The sequence below is a fragment of the Carlito syrichta genome, unplaced genomic scaffold (genome assembly GCF_000164805.1).
Source record: "Carlito syrichta isolate Samal-C Ts95f unplaced genomic scaffold, Tarsius_syrichta-2.0.1 Scaffold309490, whole genome shotgun sequence".
Taxonomy (NCBI): Eukaryota; Metazoa; Chordata; class Mammalia; order Primates; family Tarsiidae; genus Carlito; species Carlito syrichta.
This window is the reverse complement of record NW_007253586.1, coordinates 357,450-376,495: the sequence shown is the minus strand read 5'-3', so window position 1 is coordinate 376,495 and position 19,046 is coordinate 357,450.

Here is a 19,046-nt window from a genome sequence, read left to right as displayed (position 1 = left end):
GTAGAATGACTTGTTTACGAGTAGCTATGAGGAAATCAGTATAGAATAAAGACAGTAGCAAATATAAGATACAAATGCAACAAATGTTATGGCATACCTGGAAATCTTCAAAATGTTTGCTACTGCTAGCGCTTAAGATTCAATGCAGAGAGTTGAACTGATTGAAGACTACAGGGAAATGAAAGTGAGAACAAGGCTAGGCTCCATAGCTCACATCTGTAATCAACACTTTGGGAGGCCAAGGCGAGAAGATTGCTCGAGCCTAAGAGTTCGAGACCAGCCTAGGCAATACAGTAAGACTTTACCTCTACAAAAAAACTCAAAAATTAGTTGTGCATGATGGCACATGCCTGTAGTTCCAGCTACTCGGTAGGCTGAGGTGGAAGAGGTTGTGGAGAGCCATGATTGTGCCACTGCACTTCAGCCCAGGCAACAGAGTGAGACACAGACACAAATACATAAATAAATAGCAGATAATGTCCCATTGTTTTAAATGTAATTAAATTCAGTAGGAGAAGAACCTGATACATACTAGGAACTTACTCTGTGCCAAGCACTATGTTAGTTATCTAAAATATGTTATCTAACACATAACATATGTTATCTAACATAGTTATCTAACACATGTTATCTCATTTTATTCTTGGTATCTCAATTTATCTCCATTTGAAGGACAAAATGATTAAAGCACAAGAGATTAAACAATTTTTCTGAGGCCACATAGTCCAAAGGAAGTTTTATGGCCCTATCCAATAAATCAGCTGCTATCCCTTGTGGCTAACCAAGAGGAGATGCAAAAACTGGGAGAAATGGGTGTGTAATCTAATACCATGGAATCAGGGAGCAAGTTGTATTCACCCAAAAATACTGACCACATGACATGAGATCATGCTGTTCGTTCCTTAAGGGGGCAGAAGGGAAGTTATAACAATCAAATAAGTTACCTTGGTACAATTAGATAAACAGCTTCGAATCAAACATGAGAAATATAAGAAACTCCTGCTGCCAGAGCAGCCTGTGACAGAAGCACAGTTGATCTCTCTGCTCTGCCACACCACTTTGCCTGAATTTTGCTATGTGGATGAATTAGTCAGAGTAAATAATCAATACCTAGCACCAGAGCTAGGTCTGGACCAGCAGCACCAGTAGCTCCTGAAAACATCCTAAAAATGTACCTTCTTATACCCATCTTCAACCTACTGAATCAAAAACCACTGGGATGGGACCCAACACTCTGTATTTGAACAAGTCCAAGTGATTGTAATGCACACTACCCTTTAAGAATACTAAATTAGAGGAAAAGTGCAGGCGATTATAAAAAAAACCCAGAAGTGGATTTCAGCCCAGTTTTCACCTCTGCTATCATTCATTATACTAGATAAGCTTTAAAGGCATTACCTATGGCATTGTGTCATAAGAGAAAACAAAGGATTTCCACAATAGAGGGCTTTCTAAATTTAAATGTGCATATGAATCACCTGAGGATCTTGTTAAAATGCAGATTTCAAATTCATAGGTCTAGCAAAAGCCTGCGATTCTGCACATCTAACAAGGTCCTTGATGATTCTGATGCTGAAGTTCTGAGGACTATCAGTTCAATAACAAGACATGGGAAACAAAAATGTGCTCTAGAAACTTCTAAATCTTTTATTTGTTTAATTGACAGATAAAATTGTATGTACTTATACATGTTTTGAAACATATGTAGATCATGGAGTGACTACATCTAGCTAATTAACATATGCATTAGCTCACAAGCATCATTTCTGTGGGAAGACTGCTTAACATCTATTCTTTTAGCATTTTCCAGAAATACAATTTATTTTTGTTTACTATAATCACCATGTTGTGCAATAGATCTCTTGAATTTGTTCCTCCTATCAGACTGAAACTACAACATCTCTTTGAGCATCTCCCTCCATTTCCCCAGCCCAGGTAATCACAATTGTACTCTCTACATAAACAGTCCTCAACCTTTTTGGAATCAGGGACCGGTTTCAAGGAAGACAATTTCTTCACAGATGGGTGGGGTTGGGGAGAATGTGCAGTCAAACCTTACTGCTAATTACATCCTCGGCTCCACTTCAGATCATTAGACATTAAATTCTCACAAGGATCATGCCACCTAGATCCCTCCCAGGCACAGTTCACAATAGGGTTTGTGCTCCAATAAGAATCTAATGCAACTGTTGAACTGACAGCAGACAGAGTTTCACTCCTTCAGTGTTGCCTGGTACCTAACAGGACACTGACCAATACCTATTTGCTGCCCAGGGGTTAGGGACCCCTACTCCACATCTATGAGATCAACTTTGTTAAATTCCACCTACGAGTAAGATCATGCAATGTTTGTCTTTCCGTTCCTGGCTTATTTCTTTTCTTTTCTGAGTTGGAGTCTCACTCAGTCGCCCAGACTGGAGTGCAGTGGCCTCTCCCGGCCACCGCAGCCTCGCCTGCTGGGCTCCGGCGATCCTTCTGCCTCAGCGGCTTATTTCACTCACTATAATGTCCTCTAGGCTCATCCATGTTTCTGCAAATAACAAGATCTCCTTTACCTTCATGACTGAATGGTATTTCTTGGTGGACATATACCACATTTTCTTTATCATTTAGCCACTGATGAACACTTAGGTTGATTACATATCTTGGCTATTGTGAATAATGCTGCAATTAACTTGGAAAGACAGATTTCTCTTAGACATACTGATTTCATTTCCTTTGAATATATACCCAGTCTACTGAATCATATGGCAACTCTATTTTTAATTTTTTGAAGCACCTCTATACTGTTTTTTTATAGTAGCTGTACTGACTTACATTCTCAGCAACAGTATGAAAGGATTCTCTTTTCTTCATATCCTCATCAAAACTTGCTATCTTTTGACTTTTTTTAATAATAGCCCTTCTAATAGGTATGAAGTGGTGGTTCCAGCAAAGTCATGAGGGTGGGAGGCTTTGGGAGTCTAAGAATCCTGCCCCAGTGCGCCCAGGATGTGGCACATGGAATCAAAAAAGATAATTTTCCGACTATAAGACATTATTGTTTCCCTCCTGGCTTTGGGACTTACTCCATTTTTCTTTCTTATTTTTCACTTTTGGGATGGGAATGTCTGTCCTACCATGGTATTTTTGATGCACATAACTTGTTAATTTCACAGGCTCACAGCTGAAGGAAAATTCGTCTAAGAATTAGTCATGCCTTAACTCTCACCCATATATGGTTAAATGAGACTCCGGACTTTTTGAGTTGATACTGGAACAAATTAAGACTGTTGGGACAATTGGGGTGGAATGAATATATTCTGCATGTGAGAAGGACATGAATTGGGGGGGGCTAGGGGTGGAATGCTGTGGTTTGAATGTATCCCCCAAAGTTGATATGTTAGTGACTTGGTCCCCAAAGCAACAATAATTAGGTCATTAACAGATGAATGTTGTTATCATGGGAGCAGGTTTGTTAAGCAAGTTAAGCTCTCTCTCACACTCTCATGTGCTCTCTTGCCCTTCTGCCTTCTGCTTTGTGCCATGGAATGGCACAGCAAAAAGGTCATTGCCAGATGTGGGCCCCTCGGTTTTGTGGACTTCCCAAGCCTCCAGAACTTTTAGCAATAAATCTCTGTTCTTTATAAATTACCAGCCTCGGGTATTGTGTTATAGCAGCACAACATGGACTAAAATCTCAAGGAAGAAATTCACCCAAAACTCTTAGCCACATTTTCCTGTATCTGAAAGCATTTTCCTTCTATCCAACTCAAATCCTCTGGCAGCAACTCAGTCTCAACCTCTGACTTCATCCTCAGTGGAGATGAAGACCAAGCGCTGACACTAGTCTGCTTTAAACATGTCCTTTCAATCAAAGTTGTCCTCGGTCATGATTAGTTCAGCTTTGCACCTTGACAGGGTAAGCTAATTGTTTGATTTGATCGCCTGAGGGAATAACAGATTACTTATGATATCTGACCACAGGCAGCTTGGAACCACTTAGTGAGGCGTTTTGATGGCTTAATCACTGTGTTTCTTCAAATATCCAAGGCAACTAAAAACTTAAAGTAAACAAACCAAACAATCAGCTGAAAATGTTGAGATATAAGAGAGGCTGTTTGACAAACATCCATCACAATCATCAAATGTGACTTCACTATGGTATTTATTGCTTTGTTAATTTTCATTAACAGCTCCAGCTTAAGTCTAATGGTACCACTTACCACTTTACTACAATACGCTGTACAGCTTTCCACCAAAAAAAACTAAACTAAAACCTGCAATAAAAATGTTATCTGTTGTATAGCTAATTCACTTAAATTTGGATCAGGCTCCCACTGCAGATCTCCATACCAGAATGCAAATTACTTATGATAAAGAAACAGGATGACACTTTTCTCAGTGGACATGAGTAATCTCTTAAGTTTCTTGAGGTTTTTTTTTTTTCCAGTTTTTAAAATATATTTATTAAGTGTTCCCTGGCTACTTGGACTAGCTCCAATGCTAAAGGTGCTTTGTTTTAATAAATGCTTAGCATAATAGCATAGCAAAGACTCTGGGTGAAGCGATGATAGATGAAATATATATAGCCTTGTCCTTAAGAAAACTGCCACTAAGGGTGAAAGGTGGCAGAGTGTAGTGGTCAAGAATAGCTTTCAGAGACATCTAATCTGGGTTCAAAGCCCTGCTTTGCCTCTTTCTATTTAGGCAGGTTACATCATCATTTTTTTCCCCTCAATTTTCTTATCTACTTAAAAATAAGAGGATAAGAGCCAGGCTCGGTGGCTCAGCCTGTAATCCCGCACCTTTGGGAGGCTGAGGTGAGTGGATTGCCTGAGCCCGTATGTTCGAGACCCGCCTGGGCAGCGAGACCTCATCTCTACAATAAATCAAAAAATCAGCTGGGCATGGTAGCACATGCCTGTAATTCCGGCTACTCGGAAGGCTGAGGCGGAAGGATCACCGGAGCCCAGTAGGCGAGGCTGCGGTGGCCGGGAGCGGCCACTGCACTCCAGTGTGGGTGACAGAGTGAGACTCCAACTCAAAAATAAAAAATAAAAATAAGAGGATAAGGCAAAGACAGTACACTTTCCTGGATGTATAATGAGGATCAATTAGTTATCATTTGGAAAGTACCTAAAAGAGAATCTGGTACATCATGTTTGATGATTTTTAAAATTAGATAAGAAGCCATGAAACTTAGCCTGTAAAGCCAAGTGAACCAAAAGCCTCCCCTCCCCACCCCGCCAAAACACAGTCTTTTGCTTTTATACTAAAACTGAAATTAGTCCTTCCCCCATTCAAAATGGGATGGTGCAAATTTACTTTCAATCATCTAGCAACCTCACCCCTAAGTCTCTTATCTGAATTTGTATTTAAGTTATTAGCAGTTTACAGAATGCAAAATCATCAAAGAGAAGGAATAACAGGAATAAATATCTGGGATTTTTTTTTTCTGCCTTCTGTTCTCTCTCTTCTGAATTATCCATTATCTCATCTTCTCTTTAATATAAGCAGGTGGCAAACAAAGATTTCCCTGCTTCTTGTCCTCTGGTCTCTCTAAATCTGGAAAGCCTCTCAACCTCTTGCTTTATTTTAAGGTTACAGAAAAAAAACTTAAGACTTTCATTTCCTACTGCCAACTATTGACTACTACTTGAGAACAAAAGAATGATTCTTTCCTTTCTGGAACACTCCACATTCTAAAATCTCCATAAATTTAGCAACCTAGACCTTTTTGCAAACTCTTCCCTCCCTGCCTCCAAGGGTCCAATCCCAGAAGCAGAAACTTCTGTTCTTCAATCACTTCCCCTCAGTTGTTCTTTTCTCTCCCAGGCCTCCAAGAGAAATGTTTCTAGTCACGGGAAAGGGGACTCTCTCCCTCTTCAAACCCTGTAACGTTTTGGTTAGACTCTGAAGGTCACTCCATTCCCCTGAAAACTTAATATTTTGGAAACCAAAGTCAGAAAGATCTCTTTGTATGTGCCTTCCATTCTCTCACATTCTTTCATGGAGGCAAGGCATACCTGACAACCTTACTGCTGGATGGGAGAGACAGAGAAGAAGGAAAACAGGAAGAGGTGATAGAAGAGTGAGTTAATTGTTCAGAAATGCTATCCAGAAAGAGACATGTGCACAAATAACCAAAATGCAAAGGAGCATGTTCAAAGTGTTATAAGAAAGGGATAGAGAAGAAATGACAACATATTTAAGGGGAGAGATCCTTCTGAGTGAATCTGAGGGTACATCAGGAAAGACTCTAAAGAAAGTAGCATTTAGGCAGTCGTGAGTGTTGTGACAGGCAGATATGGTTGGGAGAACTTTCAATATAGGATTTGTATAAATGCTCAAAACCAGGAAAATCCATTGTATCTTTATAGAAGGCAAATAATTTAGTTTGAAAACTTGAAATACCACCCTTGACTGCAAATCATTGTAACCAATTATCCCTAAGTCCTGGTGAACTCAAAACATTTTTTTTTAACCATTGCTGAAAACAGGCTTCTAGGGACCTCAGAATAAATCAGACTATAAAGAAGTCAAAATAATTCTGGGAAAGCTTTTCTGTCGGTTGGTTTAATGTATGTGCCTATTAATTAAAAAGAACCAGGCAGCTGATATGTAATAAGAACTAAGTGAGCTCTGCTAGGTAAGACCTATCACGTTTGACTTCTGATTTATTTTAAGGTTACAGAAAAAGAACTTAAAACTTTATTCCCACTAGTCTCCTACTGCCAAGCACAACATCTTCCATACACAGCATAAGGGAATTGACTCATGCATAATAAACGTTTTTTCACTATGACCACTGCAGCTTCCTGACCCCAGTGGCTCCGCACAGTATGTGGTATGCAACATTATTAGTAGTGCAATTTATTTATTCCCAAAAATACATTGAGGTATATGCTTTTATCGGTCAGTTTGTCCTGTCATTTCATTTAGATGTTAAACATCTCTGTGTTTTGTTCCCTTACAGGCATTTATCAGAACTCTTTTTATAGGGTTATTTAATCTTGGTTGAAAAACATGAGAAGATTATTGCATAATGGAATAAGAAAATGAGGTTTCTAAAGAAGAGGAAAGGTTTCAAGGTCAAGAAAAAAAAACGTATCAAACTAAGAAATGCATTTAAGTACTGTGTTATTCACAAACATACATCAATGTATGATTCTTCAGAAAAGTTAATGTGCAAAATTGTCTCTTACCCTGAAAAATGGAATTTGTCCCCCAACAATAATCTTATTAGTTTTTTTCTCCTTAAATTTCAGCATAAAAACTGACATTTATCTGTCATCATTGGATCTTTTGGGATTTGCGTTATATTAACTTTATCACTTTATTATATTTGCAGATCTTACACCCAGTCCACTGGTAAATCTTTCTGGAGATTAAAAAAAGATGAAAAACATAAAAAGGTAAAATCTAGAAGTCTGAAAATCAACAGAAAACTATTTGTATTGGCAAATCTTTTTTAATATTGAAGGAATTGCCTGGTAAGTTAATGTTTTGAAGAAGAAGAAAACTTCTGCTTTCAAAACATAATTTCAACTTCTCAATTACTACTATGTCAGATTTCTCAGAGGGATAAAGTTTGATTTAGAAAACTCCTCGATGTCTCTCTGTTTTTCCTTAGATATATAATATACTCCTTCAAAATCATCATAACTATTAGGAAATAATCATAGGACCATAAGTTCAAATACTGAAACAAAATTAACTATTTCTAAATAGTAGTCAAACACAAGGTGCATATGCCTTAGGAGGCTCTGCCTCTACTTTAATCCATAGTATATGTGGTTATTTGGGGACAGGGGCCACAACTGTAGAAAATCTTCTTTATTCAGTGTGATATTAGTAGAGGGTTTGAGAGTAAATAGAGGAACGGAATGCTGATATTGAAGACTTGGAAGTACAAAAGGGTGATAGAGTAATGAGGAATAAGAAAGTATTTAATAGATACTTTATTCAGGTGATGGTTACACTAAAAGCCCAGACTTCACCATTAAGTAATATATGCATGGCACAAAAATGCACATGTACCCCTTAAGTTTATACAAATAAAAAATTAAAGCCCATTATCTAGGTTGGCTGTTTATTTCCTTGGGGCAACATAGGCCAAGCAGAAAGCCCATGGTCACCATTACATCTGACTCTCTGCAGCAAGCACCACCTCCTGTCCAGAGATCAACTGGCACAGTCCATTACATTTGATATATTACCCCAGCTCTTGAGAAGGTCTGATCCCAAATCTCAACTAACACTCTTATCCAAGCCACTCAGGATGTCTTGAGCCTATGTAGGTACCCAGCACAACACTGCCACAATTGGCAATTGAGAAACCCACCACACCAAGGCTAGATACAATCAAAGAAACCCTACAGAGTCTATGCCATCCCTCTGCCAATCTCAGAACTGGAGCTCATACCTCTTGCTGTGAAATAAAAAAACTGGTCAGCCCAGTCCAGCTCAAACTTCCATTCAGGAGATAAGAGAAAATCTCATGTCACTGCATATTTTATAGACTAGTTCATAGTCTGAGGTATTGGAGATCTTTCCCAGAGGGTCTTCCTGAGATGGCAATGACCAATTCTCCTCAGAACTGTACATTCACACCACCAGATCCTTTGCAGGCACTCCCTATCACTAACTTGAATTGTTGTTGTAGCCCCATAGGGCAACTAGACACAGAAGAACAGCAGGAATCATAGACTTCAGATCCTCACAGATTGCCACTCCCAGGTGGAGGGGTGGGGGAAGGAAGGAGTGCACCACATCAGGGTACTAGGACTCTATGGAACAAATAAATAAAGCCAGAGTGTAGGTTTCTGAGTGTCACAGATCTCCTGGCCTGAGGAAAGTTTTCTTAGGCAGAGATGGAGACACCATGTTGAGTTCACTGGGGAAGGTGCTGGTTCTGTCCCAGCAGTTGAGCAGCTCAAGTGCCTGTATCAGATCATGGAGTAGGGGACCTCTCTATCCCCATGCTCACACTGCAGGCATTTGCTTCTTTCAAGGGAGCTTAGTACAAATGTACCTGTCATGAACTTCAGGCTCAGGCTAGCACAAGAGGTGGAATCTCATCCCCTCTCTATAAGAAACTTCAAGGTTCCTACAAATGGACAGAGGTACATGTCTGATCTGTAGAATTAGAACAGGATAGGAGCATAACAGAAAAATAGACTACAATCTTGCCAGACTGTAGTGGAGCTGAGATGACCCTACCTGTTGAAGATAGTACACTTCACTGGGAGCTCCCCCAACTGCCCTCATCAGGACTGAGACTTTAGCCTGCTACAGGGGCATTGCATATAATCGCCTGCTTTAGCCATAGCCCTTCTCACTGGAGACTGAATGGTTAAACTCAGAGAAAAAATACTGAGGGAAAACAAAGAGAGGGTACTACAGCATTGAGGAACAAGATAAGCTTTGTCAGTCCTCCAGCATTCTAGCCTCATAGGAGGTAGTGAACCAACATAAGTGCATACAATAATTGCTACTATAAGGAGTATCTGGGAAAGTCATCGCTCAAACATACTCAATTACCAAGGAACATATACAGCGCTTAAACCACTAAAAGCACCAGAGCACAGTTAGATGAGTACAAACCATACACACGAAAATCATATCCCTAAGGAGGAAGAAATTAAATCAAAATAAATCTAACAAAAAGAAGAAGAAATAGCCTACATAAATGAGAAGTGACTAGAAAAATAATCCTGGCAATATTTTTAAAAATCAGAGTTTTTTAACATCCCCAAAAGACCACACTAACTTCAGTAATGAACTCTAACCAAAATGAAATATCAGAGATAGAATTCAAAAGGTTGATTATAAAATTGTTCAATGAGATCCAAGAGAAAGTGGAAAACCAACATAGAGAAATGTCAAAAGCTATTCAGAACACGAATAAAAAATGCTCCAAAGAGATATACACTAAAAACAAGCTGAACTTCTGAAAATGCAAGATTCATTTAGAAAAGTACAAAATATAGTGAAAGTTTTAAACACAGACTAGAGCAAATAGAAGAAAGATCTCAGAACTTGAAAACAAAGCTTTTGAATTAACCAAATCAGACAATTATAAATAAAAAGTAATCAAGAGAATGAAGGCAACATCTTCAGAAAATGTGGGATTGTGTAAAGCATACAAAGCCAACAATCATACATGTCCCTAAGGATGAAGAGAACACAAGAGATTTAGAAACCCACCTGAAGAAATAATTGAGGAAAACTTCCCTGACCTTGCCAGAAATTTAAATGTCCAGATACAAGAAGCCCAAGGAACCCCTGGAAAATTCATTGCAAAAGTGTCATCCCCAAATTAGGTAAAGCTAATGTAAAGGAAGAATTGAAAGTGTGACAAGACAAAAGCATCATATAATTTATAAAAATAAACCTATCAGAATAACAGCAGACTTCTCAGCAGACACCCTGCAACCAGAAGGGATTGGGGCCCTATCTTCAATCTCCTCAAACAGAATGACTGTCAGCCAAAGATTTTGTATCCCATAAAACTAAGTTTCTTTTTTTTTAATTTTTAATTTTAAAGATGTGGGGTACAACTCAGGGTTAGTTATACAAATGTTCGTTATGCAGGTACCCATGCTGATGAGGTGTGCCCTCCCCATCCCTGGCAGTTTCCCTGGCAGTCAATCTCACCCTCCCTTTCCCTGGCAGTTTCCTACTATTGTCAATCCCTTTCTTATAATATTATGATAATTGTTCAAGGTCCACTTATGAGTAAGAATATATGGTACTCTGTTCTTTGTTTCTGTGATAGAACACTGAATATGATAGACTCTAAATTCATCCAAGTTGCTGCGAAGTCCATATATTTGTCCTTCTTTTGGCTGCATAACATTCCATTGTGTATATGTTCCACTTTTTTTATATAGTCCAGTTTCAATGGACAGCACAGTTGGTTCCATGTTTTTGCTATTGTGAATAGTGCTGCAATAAACATGTGTGTACAGGTATCTTTTTTGTAGAATGATTTGAGTTTCTCTGGGTATATTCCCGATAGGGGAATTGCTGGATCAAATGGAACGTTAATTTCTAGTTCTTTCAGAAATCGCCACACTGTTTTCCAAAGAAGTTGCACTAGTTTGCATTCCCACAAGCAATGTAGAAGCATTCCTTTTTCTCCACATCTTCACCAGCATCTGTTGTTTTTTATTAATGATGACCATTCTTACTGAGGTTAGGTGGTATATCAATGTGGTTTTGATTTCCGTTTCTCTGATGATGAGTGAGGCTGAGCATTTTTTCATGTATCTGTTGGCTGCCTGTATATCTTCGTTTGAGAAGTGTCTGTTCATGTATTTTGCCCACTTTGTAATGGGACTGTCTGTTTTTTTACTTTTGGCACGTTTGAGTTCCTTGTAGATCTTTGATGTTAAGTCTCTGTCAGATATATAGTTGGCTAATATTTTTTCCCATTCTGTGGGCTGTCTCCTCACTCTCTTGATGGTTTCTTTTGCTTTGATGAAGCTTGTCAGTTTGATGAGGCCCCACTTGTCTATCATCTCTAATGGCATGGGCACTTTGGGTTTTGATTAGGAGTTGGTTGCCAGTTTCAATTTCCACAAGGGTGCCTCCTGCATTTTCCTATAGTTTGAGGTTTTACATTTAGGTCTTTGATCCATATTGAAACAAAATGTGGAAACACACTAGTAGCAAGCACTGGAAATTATAAAGCTCATGGGTTATATAGAACACGAATACAATAGAGAAGGAGAAAAAAGCAACCAGATAACAATCAATATGATGAGTGGAACAGCACACTATATATCATTACTACCCCTGAATGTAAATAGTCTTAATGTATCACTAAAAAGATATAGATTGGCAGAATGGATTGAAAACACACACACACACACACACACACACACACACACACACACATTCCAAGTAGCTGCTGCCTTTGGAACTAGAGTCTATAATACTGAGTGACCTCTCCCGGAAACAAATATCTGAGTATCACATGTTCTCACTCATATAATGGACCTTGAACATCCAATGTAATACTATAAGAAAATGACTGACAGTAGTGGGAAACTATGGTGGGGGGGAGGGAGATGGGATTAACGGTAGCAAACATCTGTCTGGGGATGGGGAAACACCTCTTATCAACAGGGTGCCTGAACAAAACGTATTTGTATACCTAACCCTTAACTGTACCCCACACTATCATAATAAAAAATATTGATTAAAAAAAACCAAAAACAACAACAACAAAAAGACCCATTTAACACACAAAGACTCCTGTAGACTCAAGGTAAAGAGGTAAAAAGAAATATTACCCATGAATGAAAACAAAAAATGAGCAGGAATAACCATTCTTGTATCAGATAAGACAGACTTAACCACAATAAAAAAGATAAAGAAAGTTATAACAATAAAGAGATCAATCCAAAAAGAAGGTATAAAAATTTTAAATATATATGCACCTAACACCAGAGCTCCCAGCTTTGCAAAACAAATTCTAATAGAACTAAGAAAAGAGACAGAAATATAATAATTGTTGGAGATTTCAACACTCCATTGACAGTAATAGACAGGGCATCAAGGCAGAAAGTCAATAAAGAAACATTGGAGTTAAACTAGACCTAGAGCAAATGGATGTAACAGACATCTACATTACATTCCATCCCAACACTACAGAATATACATTTTTTTCATTGGCACATGGAACATCCTCCAAGATAGACCATATGATAGGCTTCAAATCGAGTTTCAATAAATTCAAAAAAATAAAAATTATGTCAAGTACCTTCTCAGACCACAGTAAAATAAAACTAAAAATTAACACAAAGAAGACCTCTCCAAACCAAACAAGTATATTGAAATTAAACAATTTGCTCCTGAATGATCTTTGGGTCAACAATAAAATCAATATGGAAATTTAAAAACTCCTTGAAATGAATGACAGCAAGAGCACAAGTTATCAAAATCTCTGGGACACAGCTGAAGCTATGCTCAGAGGAAAATTTTATAGTACTTAAGGCCTATATTGAAAAGTCTGAAAGATCACATACTGATGACCTAATGTCACACCTCAAGGAACTAGGAAAACATGAATAAACCAAACCCAAAACTAGCAGAAAAAAAGAAATGAAAAAGATCAGAGTAGGACTAAATGAAATTGAAACAACAGCAAAAATACAAAGGATCAATGAAACAAAAATTTGGTTTTTGAATAGAAACAAAATTGATAAACCACTAGCTAGATTAACTAAAAATGAAAGAGAATATTCAAATTAGCTCAATCAGAAATGAAAATGAAGACTTTACAACTCATACCACAAAAATACAATAGATCATCTGAGATTATTATGAACACCTCTATACAAAGATACTAGATAATTTAGAGGAAAAGGATAAATTACTCCCCAACCTTGAATTAGGAGAAACTAGAAACTCTAAACAGACTAATAGTGAGTAGTGAGATTGAATCAGTAATTAAAACTCTCTCTATAAAAACAAAATCCAGGAACTGATGGACTGACAACCAAGTTCTACCATACTTTCAAAGAAGAACTGGATATTAATTTTACTGAAGCTATTCCATAAGATTGACAAGGAAGAAATTATATCTAACTCATTCTCTAAAGCCAGTATTACCCTAATACCAAAGCCAGGAAAATACACACACACACACACAAAAATAAAACTACAGACCAACATACCTGATAGTATAAAAACAACAATTCTCAACAAAATAGTAGCAAATCAAATTCAACAGCACATAAAAAAAATCCACCATGATCAAGTGAATTTTGTCCCAAGGATGCAAGGATGGTTTGACATATGCAAGTCAGTAAATGTGATCCACTACATAAACAAAATTAAAAACAAAAATTGTAAAATCATTTCAGTAGATGCATAAAAAGCATTTGATAAAATGCAGCATCCCTTCATGATAGGAACTCTCAGAAAAATAGGCAAAGGAACCACATTCCTCAAAATAATAAAAGTCATATAGAACAAATCCACAGACAATGTCATCCTGAATGGAAAAAAATTGAACACATTGCCCTGCAGAATGGGAACAAGGCAAAAATGCCCACTTTCACCACTCATATTCAACATTGTACTGGAAGTCCTAGCCAGAGCAATCAGGGTAAGAGAAAAAAATGAAGGCTATCAAAATTGAAAAAGAAGAAATCAATCTCTGTATGCTGACATATGATCTTAAACCTAGAGAATCTTAAAGACTCCTCCAAAAGACTCCTGGATTTTTTAAATGAATTCAATAAAGTCTCAAGATCAATACTCACAAATCAGTAGCACTGCTATAGACCAATAGCAACCAAGCTGAGAATTAAATCAATAACTCAATTAATATACACTAGCGGCTGGGCTCGGTGGTTCAGCCTGTAACCCCGCGCCTTTGGGAGGCTGAGGTGAGTGGATTGCCTGAGCCCGCGGGTTCAAGACCCGCCTGGGCAGCAAGACCTCATCTCTACAATAAATCAAAAAATCAGCCGGGCGTGGTAGCACATGCCTGTAATTCCGGCTACTCGGAAGGCTGAGGTGGAAGGATCGCCGGAGCCCAGCAGGCGAGGCTGCGGTGGCCGGGAGCGGCTACTGCACTCCAGTCTGGGCGACAGAGTGAGACTCCAACTCAAAAAAAAAAAAGTACAGTAGCAGCCAAAAAGCTAAAATACTTAGAAATGTATTTAATCAAGGAGGTGAAAGATCTGTACAAGAAGTACCACAAAATACTGAAGAAAGAAATTGTAGAGGCATAAACAAAAGGAAAAACATTGTATTCTCATGGATTGGAAGAATCAACGTTGTTTAAATGACTATATTATCCTATGCAATCTTCAGATTTAACATAATCTTTATCAAACTACCAATGCTATTAATTGAGTGGGACTTAATTAAGCTAAAAATCTTCTGCACAATGAAAAAAATAATCAATAAAGTAAATAGGCAATCTGTAGAATGGGTGAAGATATTTACAAACTATATATCTGACAAAAAACTAGTATCCAGAGTTTACAAAGATCTCAAATCAGCCAGAAAAAAGTAAATAGCCTCATTTGAAAATAGGCAATGTCATGAACAGATATCTCTCAAAAGAAGATATACAAACAGCCAACAAGCATCTTTAAAAATGTTCACCATCACTAATTATCACAGAAATGCAAATTAAATGAAATGGCACCTTACACCAGTCAGAATGCCTATTGTTTAAAAATCTAAAAAAACCAATAGATGCTGGCATGGAGGCTGTGAAAAGAGAACTCTCATATATTTTTGTGGGAGTGTAAATTAGTACAACCTCTATGGAAATCAGTATGGAGATCTCTCAAAGAACTAAAAATAGATCTACTATTGATTCAACAGTTCCACTACTTGGTGTCTACCCAAAGAAGCAGAAGTCGTTATATAAGAAAAGACACCTGCACTCTCATACTCTCATGTTTATTGCAACACAATTCACAATTGCAAAGATATGGAATCAACCTAAACGCCCATCAACTGATCAGTGCATAATGAAAATGTGGAATACACACACACACACACACACACACACACACACACACACACACACCATGGAATACTATTCAGCCAAAAAATAAAAATAAAAAAGAATGAAATGTCTTTTGCAGCAACTTGGATGGAATTGAAAAACACCATCCTACATGAAGTAACACAGGAACAGAAAACCAAACACCACTTGTTCTCACCTATAAGCTGGAGCTAAAACAAGGACTGTAAAGGCGTATGAAACTGCATAATCTTCACTAAGATTCAGAAGGGGGAGCAAGGAGAAGGAGAGTAGGAGGGGAAAATCACCTATTGGGTACAATGTGCAAAGATGGAGTTGGAGGGTACACTTAAATCCCAAATTTCTTTGCCAGTATACAATGAATCGATGTAGCTGGAAATTATTTTGTAGCCTTAATGCTATTGAAATATTAATCATAGTTTTTAGTGAGAAAGAAACAGCTGGCATTTGCAAGAAGGAAAACTACCTTTCCATCTAAATCAATTCCATGAAATGACCTTTGTGAAATATACAACTACTGAAGAATAAATACAATAAACATCAGATACCAAAGAATAAAAATAAATAAATAAACCTATGTTCATGGTACAAAATAAGTCTTTGTGCATAGATGACTGATTCAAAGCTCGTAAACCAAAAAGAGTCATGACTGAGCCTTGTGCCTATGATCGTGCATTTCCCAAGTCTTTTCATGAAGTGGAGAGAAAATCATGCTGTTACTTTACAACACTGCGGGTTGGAGGTAAAGCCCTTCCTGTGTCTCCAGCAAAGACCTTGAATTCCTTGAAGAAATAGTTTAATAATTAAATAGAGACAAAATATGCAGCAGTTTAGCCAATCTCTCAAGTCCTGTAAAGTTACCTAGATTCTGCCACCATCAAAACAAATCTGAAATGTTTCTATGTAGGAGTATGGCCATGAATATTTGAATAGAATCTTCTATGTTTCTCTCTATAGTCTTTTCTACCTTTTGTAAACTGTGGGTCATTCACTTGTGCTGCCAAGTATTGGAGAAAATAGCCACCTATAAATTGCTTTATCAAGAAACCCAGAAATTTTAGGTTTATGTTTCTAACATTCTGACTTTCACTGGAACAAACTAGAAATCACTTTACTGGTTTTAAAAATGGTGTGAAAATGTTTCCCTGGCCCATTATAAAAATTGTCTTCAAATATTGCTTTAACTCCTTTTAAGTGTAATTAACCTAATTCTCTTTTAATTTAATTGTTATTATTATTAGTATTTAAGCTTTAACAAGTAACCCATTATTCCATAGTTAATGAAAAATATTTTATAACCCCTCAATCTAATTTTGCTTTGTAAACCACAGAGAATGACAGAAATGCAAGTGGTTCATTTATAATGGCATGATTTCCTGAATTTCTACACTTTGACCCTATCAGTCACAGTTTCAGGTCTGTATCCAACAATGCTTCAGTTTATGGGGGATGCAGAAGCACCCCAGACTTTCCCCCGCAAAACATGTAAAATCAAGCTCGTATGCTGTGACTTGCATTTATAAAACAATTACAAAAAAAAATAACATTCAGAACTGAATGAAATAAAAATTATGTGTTCTTAGTGTTTTGTTTTTAACTAAGTGAAGAATCTCTGGTGGTTTCTTGCTTCTTTCTTTTGTTTCACATAGAAATTATACTACCTTTTTAATGACTGCATGAAGTTCACATGTCAATTGGGAAGGTTTGTCGGGTCTTCATTTTCAACTCACCAAGGCAATTTTTCATTGACGAAGCCATGAATGCTGGCTAATATAGGAAAGCTGTATGGCTATAGTGAAGCCCTTTTCCACCAAACTCTATTACACCTGTGCCAACTCCTTAACAGCTGTTACTACTGATGTTTAGAACATTTAAACATTTCACTATAATCTGCAGACTCTTCAAATTAGCTTTTTTTTTTCTTTCACTATCCTTCCCTCTGGGAAACTTCCTTTCTTATAAAGTGGCTGCACTTTATTGCTCTCCTCTTTTCTTATCATCTGCCTTCTGTCACAGCCCAGCTGGGAACTGATTGAAGGAAAAAAGTGAGAACTCGGATTGTTTCAAGTCATTTTCTTCTGAGCCTCAGGATGCCCCAGGAACACATACTTCTCACCTTCTTGCAAATCGTCTCTCATCTCTTCTGAGTAACAGTCTAAAACCACAGAACAGCGTGTGGCAGCCTGTCACCAAAGGAAACACGTGCCCCAAAACCCCATTACCACCATGACATTTGATACCCTAGACAGTGAAACTGATATATTGCCTTTGTCAACACTTGTCGAGTCAAGAAATTATAAAATGTAATCGAGTTATCTGTCTCTGTCTGTGAACCATGCAGTGTCTGTTGACTACCGTAATTAAATGGATGTGCATATTGAAATAAAGGAAATCAGCTGGATGGCAGGGAGCCTCTTGCTCAGTCTGCTTCAAATGCCTGCTTAGGACTCCCAACCAAAGTATTTGCCTTTCTGCATCTTTACTAAAAGAAATAAATTTGTTCTAATAATGAAAAAGTGAGGTTATAGCCAAGAATTCTAAGCAGGGAGCATAAAATATGAGACTTAAATATCATATTGGCTACAATCTTTCCTTCAGCCAACTCCAGCATAGAGAATGAAGTGACCCAAACATAAAGAATTGATACTTTTAATGTAGACCAGATGCCTTTTATTAATCACATTACTATTGATGTAAAGACTCTGAAGTAGAGATATAAGGGCATGCATATGTCCAGTGTGAGAATCATTAAAAGAAGGAACTATTAAAACCTTTACAGCAAACAGTCCACTAGAATGAATATAAAAACATGCTATGCTATATTAAGGTTATATTTGTATTCTAAGCCAGATAAGCCTGGACATTTCTAATAGCTACAGAAAAAACAAAGTGAGGATAGCACTGTTGTGAAAAAAAAAAAAAAGAAAACCAACAAGGAGACATGTTGTTCAATTCTATTTGTGTTTTATCTATAATCTTTTTTATTTGCTAGCTTTAAGAGGAATGTCTTCAAAATTCATTATAGGCTTTAGTTTGGCTCCTTTGTGTAAAGCGATAAACTGTTTTAACTGTAGGTATTGCTTTATGGGAAATTTTTTTCGAGTTTTTGAACTTAAATTGTCAGAGTTGTCACTCTGCCTTTATAAAGAATTGAGCAAGACTGCAAACGCTTTCTGGTTATTAGAATCTGGACGGATTGGAAGCACAATGAAAGCAGAGTCTCTGGCACGTTGGCAGAGGGAAGGGAAAAAATGAGAATATGAATGTTAAGTATTAAGGAGTTTTCTCTAAGTGTATAGGCATGGAATGTAAAATTACTTTAACTTTCAGCATTGTCATTTTTTCCACCAGTCATTAAAAAAAAATCCACTTTGCTTATTAATATTGTCTCTCACATTTCTCTAATCTACCCATAGCCTAGCAATGAAAGACTGATAAATTGTAATATAATCCTAATATTGAGCTGAAGTTTCACCCTATTTATAAAATTTTCTGTTTTTTCCCTCATAATTTTATCTTCTCATTTCTTCAAGATTTCCAA